This window comes from Cynara cardunculus (genome assembly GCF_001531365.2).
Source record: "Cynara cardunculus var. scolymus isolate 2C chromosome LG 3, CcrdV1, whole genome shotgun sequence".
In the NCBI taxonomy this organism is placed as follows: Eukaryota; Viridiplantae; Streptophyta; class Magnoliopsida; order Asterales; family Asteraceae; genus Cynara; species Cynara cardunculus.
The window spans coordinates 24,234,598-24,241,947 of NC_037530.1; positions in this window are offsets into that span (position 1 = coordinate 24,234,598).

Genomic DNA, 7,350 nt, shown 5'->3' on the forward strand with positions numbered 1-7,350 from the left:
GTGTAACTAACTACAGATAAATATAATCAAATACTGGATAAAAAATTTATTTTAAATATAAAAAATCTAAAATATAATTAAGATAATTATATTATTAAATCAAAAATAAATTACTTCGTTATTAAAACTAAATTAAAGTATAACAAAAAAATTGAATTTAAAAAGTTACATAACAAAACAATAACTTTTAAATAGTTAATTTGATACTAATGTCGATGTATTTTATAAAAAATTTAAGATATCATTAAATTTATATTATATTCAAAAATAAAAACATTATTTTTTTTCTCAAAACCACATAAAAACTGTATTATAACATTGACAGATGATAGAATAAAACTAAACATTAAAAACAAAATGAATCTCGCTGTATTTTGCAAATATCTTTCTAGTTTTTTTAAAAATACCGATAGTTTCTTTATTCTGAAATTAATTATATATTTAATAAATACTATTTTTTAAAACATTTAATTTAAAATGTTTTATGAAAATAGTGTAAGAATGAAAGTTAAGATGAAAAGCGATAAAACATAAAAAGGGATCTGGACCCTTAATCATCGTCAATCTCAAACCTAAATCATATTTGATACAGAGATTGATATGATGTATCTCATCCTAATGTTTATTCAAGGATGAAGATATCTTATACTTCTCATTTTAACTCTTATTTTCACAGAAACTCAAATCTATAAAAATAATTAAAAAAAATTCTCCTAAAATTTATGTTCCAGATTCATATAATTTTGTCATCTCTCTCTTTAATTTTTTCTATTTTTAAAAATGTTTTAAGAAATTTCTTGATGCAATAACAGTCTAAGATACTTAAATCATTTTTTCAATCGTAGGTATCTGGACCAATTTGTGTGTATCTCGACTAATCTTAGGAGCCCTGGAGGTACAGCCAAAAAAATCCACACTAGCTTTGCATGATTCAAATCGATGATCTATGAGGAGATTCCTTAGAAACCCAAACATTATCGACAATTAAGCTAACCTCACAAGATCCTTCATTTTCTTTATTTTAAAAATTTGTAGAAAATACTCTTAAAAACTTATTATATCTCTGATTTAATTAATAATTCTAATAAACATTTAAAACTTACATAATATTAAGAACACAAAAACTAATACATGTTACTACTGATTGGCCATCAATTTAATTTATACAGTAAATATACATACTAGTTATCTGCAAAGCAGGTGGTCGTCCTGGGATTAGTCGGCTCGCATAGCGGGTTAGATATCCAGGTTAATCAAAAAAATGTATATATACATGCTAGTTGTGTAACCACACAATGCGGTAGGAGCCGTAAATTTTAACGATTTTGAAGTTTCATTGGTTTTATTAGAGAAAATCTAACGATAATATAAGTTACACTTGGTCTTTACATATTAATACAATTTGAATAAATAAGAGTTATGGTTCCAATTACAGTCTATCGATGAAAAAATTGTATGACAGTTTAAAATCCAACATATTTAAACGACTTCACAAATGTTGGTTTACACGAAGAACAAAGAATCAAGAGATCAAGAGCAAGACCGAGAGTTGTAGAGCAATTGAATGAGAGAACTTTTAATAACTCATGATGAATATCAGTTTGAATCTCATATTCGGGATGAAGAGAAGACATAGAGGTATGATAAGGCGAAGACATGAGTAAAATGTGTCAAAAGCATCTTGGAAACATGAAAAAATAATATAATAATGTGCATAGTATTTAATGCATTATGAGTTGTTTTGAAGATTTTATGCATAAATGTATAGTACATTGAGCATTAATGTATATTACTTTACGGATTAAAAGTTATTTTTAATACTTTTGATAAATCTGGTTTATAAAATAATATAGATTAATTGATTTAATTTAATAAAAAATTACAAATCTCTAGATCATACTAAAGAACTTGTACTAGTATATTTTTATGTATTTAAAAAGCATAGATCTAAAAATGTTACTGGCTGGAAAATGGGAGTAATAATGTAATTGACTAATGACTGGCAAGCAGCCCATATGGTTTGCGTGTAGGTAGGTGGGTGGGTGGGGAGGAAAGGGTGCCAGTAAACCAGACTTTACCCAAATTGCCCTTCAACGGCTCTCCGTGGCTGTCTGTCTTTTACTGCGCAATTCCCCTTCCCCGGGATTATTATTATTATTTTATTAATTATTAATTTCGTAAGACTGTAATCATTATTAATTTCGTAAGACTGTAATCATCATCATAATAATAATAATAATAATAATAATAATAATAATATTATTATTAAATTAAATAAATGTAACCTTAAAAGCAGGTTGGTTTTTATTAAAGTGTGAAGCAGAAATGGCACGTGACGCAAGAAGAATAGGAATCCCCGAACAAGTGCCAGCTTCCATTCCATCTATCTTACTTACTGCCCCCACTTCTTTTTCCTTTTTTGTCCTTCACTCTCATATTACAAACAAAATTTCTCAATTTTATCTTAAATAAAAATAAGAAAGAATATAGGTTATATAATCTATTAATTAAAAACTATTATTATTATAAATAAAAAGTAGAAAATAGTTTTAGAAGTTATAGATCTTTTATGATTTAAATATTATCATATATTCACATGTGATAATAAATGACTTATATTTATACGTATATTATCATATAAGATATATATAAAAATTCACATAGTGGATCATATATGATACATAAAATCATATATTAAAAAACTAATTATACGTGATTCAAATCGTGAATACAAAAAAATAAAGAAAAATGGTGAAAAAGATAGTGAATTGATTATGGATATCAAATGTGATATTTGATGAAAATTGAAAATATTTTTTTTGAAAATCAAACCCACATCATTAGCTTGGAAGGCTAGATCCTTTTTTAAACATGCTCCTCAGCCTATGCGGTATTAGCAGCCGTTTTCAACTGTTGTTCTCCTCTAATTAGAGCGGGTAATAACTCAAATTAAGAAACCGATTGGTCGTAGGTTCGAATCCTATTTGAGGAGATTAGAAAATCAAAAGTGTATATAGAAAAAAAAGATTATATAAAACTTGATAAAAAAAATTATGAATTACTTAAAATTCAAAAATAAATAAAACTAAAAGGCATAATGATTTTTCATTTTTTTATTTATGGTATTTTTTAATTAATGGATTATGTGACCCATATTCCTTCTCATTTTTCTGCAAATTAATTTTCTTCTCGCATGATTCTCCCTATATATACACATATACATAGAGGAAGAATCATGTGAGAAATTAAACATTTTGCGAGAAGTTAAACATTTTGAAAGAAGACGAGAAGTTTCAGTATCATATACGATTATACTCTTTTGGGTGTGTTCAATCATATATGAATAACCGTCTATGTGTTGTCAATACAACACGTGTTTAATCATATATTATTAAGTTTGTTTATCATGTGTATAATTATATATGATATTGAAACTTTTCGCCTTCTTGCAATATGTTTAGCTTCTCGTTTGAACTTGCCCTTATATATATAAATGGTCTAATTAAATGAGAACTCAGTAATATAAGATAACTGTGAGATCCAATGTGAGTTACTCAATAAAGATAATTATTTTATTTATTATATAAATAGAAAATGGTAATTTAGTAATAAAAAAGATAACCCATAAATGCGTTTAATTAATTTATTATTTTCATTCCTATTAATAGAAAATATGTAAATCTCTACAGTGTGTTATCTTTGAATCTTTGGTGCTAATAATACAAATTGTATTTTTGTTGTTTAGTTGTTTCATTTGTATCACATTTTGTGTTTTGGTTGTTTTGCAGTGTATCACATCTATTGATCATCTCTTTCAGTGATTTGATGATGATCAATTTTATCTATCAAAGTGTATTATCTCTGTATTCAGTTTCATCGATTATCACTGAGTCTGTTCAGTGATCGCTGAACATGTATTGTAATTCATTCAGAGACCAGTATCATTCAAGAAGACAAAACTCACACAACAGATCCTTCAATGATATCGAAGATAGAACCTAAAAACTATAGACCAGCAAGTTCGTGATCTGAAACGGTTTTCAGTGATAACAAGCTCGTCGATACAAGTGTAAAATCTACGCAAGATTCAGTGAACACTGATGAGACCTTCAGCGTCATTCCAGTGTTCAACGATCAAATGAATCTTGTTGAGCAAGATAGTTTTTGTCTTGTCCTTTTGCACACAAAGAACAAACCCATACCTTTCAAAGTAAAATATTGTACGGAGTCACTCCATTGTCTCCAAACATGCTTACCTACTTTAAGAAAAAAGATTATTCATATACGGCCAAAAGACTGTATACTACAACAAAGGACAAGTTTACCTCTTAAAGCATGCCACGTGCTTTGTGCCTTTTGAATTTCATTTAATGCAATGAGTATAAATAGCTGAGTAATTCTCTCTTCTCGATTACGTCTTCCTCATCTTATCTTACTTAAGAAGATACTCATCCCTCTACTCTCTACCTAAGAGAAAGACTCACTGTAACAAGTGAAGAGCAAATTACTTCTTAACCTATTTCTTGTAGCAAGTATTTTCTTCTTGTTGTTTATAACTTTGTGTGTATCTTTGATTGTTTAGATAAGTTCTATATCCTATCTCTTCCGCCAACAATCTGTAAAAATATGCTATTGATGTTCTTTATCAGTATAAGTTTTTAAAAGTGAAAGTTGTTGTGTTTGTATTCATGCACCCTATTCTACAAATTGTTACCTATAAACTCTTGTAGATTCAGCTGGGACCAACAAGTGGTATCAGAGTAGTGTTTGTTTTTGTGTTGTATTGTTGTTTTATTAGCTCTTATTTCTTAGATAATTTATTTACCTTACAAAATGGCTTTGCAAAACACGAGCACAAACTTTCATGACAATGGCACCCTTGCAAAACTGATATGTGTTGAGAATTCAACACATAATGCATCTATTTTACGTCTTTTTAGTTAAAATTAGTTTCCTTTCATTCCCATTTTGAGTCATTTTGGTTTATTTCTTTATACCTTTATTATGGAGCTAAAAATATTGTGGTTAAACTTGTTGGGATGCAAAGATACAAGCTAACGGATAATTTTTGCTAAAACAGCCTGATGCTACAGCATTGCAGCAACAACCACCTGTTACGTGCACGGTTTTGCGAGAGCTTAACGATTAAGCTGCTGACTTTTGGATGCTGAATGGAGGACAGCTAGATTACAACTGGAAGATTTTTTAAATCAAGAATTTTTGAATTAAGATGTCATCTTGTACTTAAGATTCCATTTTATTAACTTTTAGACATTATCTAGTGGTTAATACCTTTGTTGTTTTGTGCAAGGCTTTGGTTATAAATAGGGGGCTTAGCCTTGTGATTTCCACACACCATATAACAATTTTCTAAGATCAAAATCAGCTTGTTAGGGCTAATTTTGGGAGAAAACCTTTGAGAAAACCAAGTTCTAGAATTTAAGCCTTCATCTTTTAATTTCTTGTTCTTTATTTTATGTTCTTTTACGTTTCTTGTTATTTACTTTTCGTTTTTTAATTTCCGCAATTTACATTCTCGTCATTTACATTCTCGCAATTTACATTCCCGTCATTTATTTTCTCGTTATTTACTTTCTCGTCATTTATTTTCTTGTTATTTACTTTAAGCATTTACATTTATGTCTTTACTTTCTGTCATTTATTTTTTACTTTACGTTATGAGTAGCTAAGCTTTTATAGCTTGGGTGTGAGACGGAAAGGTGAGATTTTCAAGCCAAACAAAAGTAGCTAAGTGTTTTCGTAAACAACGTTCCATTGTTTCATTCGAGTTTTTATAAAACCAAGCATACTTCTTGACGGGTTGATCACTTTGAAAGTGTTAAAGTGCAATGGACTTAGAGATAAGCCATTAATGAGCATGTCAACTTGAATGACATAAGAGGTAGACTTGAGAAAGTTGCCGACAAGGAGACTTGTCATTTATGTTTTTCAAAACTTAACTCCCGACGGGTTGGTCACTCTTCGAAAGTGTCAAAGTATGATAGATTTAGAGATGAACTATCAAGAACACGCCAACTCGAATGATATGGGAATCGACTCGAGAGAGTGATTTCTTAACAAAGAGATTTGTTTATCCATATATTTTGAAAACACCATCGTGTCACTATCCCCGGTCCGGACACCACATAGAGATATGGGTGGAAAGCTATAAGATAGTGCAACGGTGAAGTCCGAGAGGAATGCCTTCAAATTAGATGGTGGAACTTAGTTTCGAAACACTGCTTGCTATAGCATTCCTATAGCATTGGCTGCTGGAATTTGTGTTTGGGTCTCACCTTAAGTCTTACACCCTTGCTTCTTTTATATATTGAAGGATGGTGCAAAGCTTCTCTCAAAGCCTCTGAGATCATTAACGCTCAGATCTCTGCCAAGAAAACGACTGGTCTAGGATTCTCCTATGATCAGGAAGAATGTGTTAAAGACAAATCCATGCTTAAATTTGGTACTTTTGTCTCTTCTACTCCCAACACTTCTTCCTCTCAGTCCTCTTCCTTTACTGAGAGTCATCTTGAAGGAACTCCTTTGAGTTCTGGTTGCAAAGACAAAGGAAAATCCATTGTCACAACATCCCTTCCTAAGAAGTCCAACAAAATAAATAGATCTAAATTTATTCCTTCAACTTGTAAAACTTCTTCCTCTTCAGGGACTAAGAAATCTGAATCGCATCAGAAATCTAAGTCACAACTCAGGGTGAACTTTTCACCTAAGGAATCCATTYCCTCAAAGGTTCCTCCTAGAACCAATGAGAAGGGAATCCTTGGAGCTTGTCCCACTTCTAATCCAATACTTCCTGGCCCTAAACCTACTTAGTTTTAGGAAATGTAAACACTGTAGTGAAAAAACACATGTTGCCAGTAAGTTTCCTTCTATCGTCAAAGCTGGTTCACTAGCTTTGAGCAAGAAAGCACCCAAAGTTGAGAAATCAACTAAAGTGAAATCATCCACAAAGACTGCCTCTGCAGTCAAGGTGAAGAAAACCATTGAAGCCTATTCGTCAGGCTCAGTGAAGACAACTCCAGCTGAAGTATCTTCAGCTCCAGACGTTGTAATCTCCACCACTGAAGTCTCTTCGTCAGACTCAGTGAAGACTTCCACTGAAACTACCTTGGTAATATCAAGGGTTGTTCCTCTTTCCATTCAAACCTCCTCAGGTTTAATGATGCCATCTTCTGATAATGGTTCTTCAGTATCAGATGATGAAGCCTCAACATAGCTGGACCCATTGCAGGGTACCAATAGCATTTCTTATTTTGTTTCCTTGCTTAGGATGTCAAAGGCATATGGTATCTGGACATCGGATGTTCAAGACATATGACTGGAGATATATCT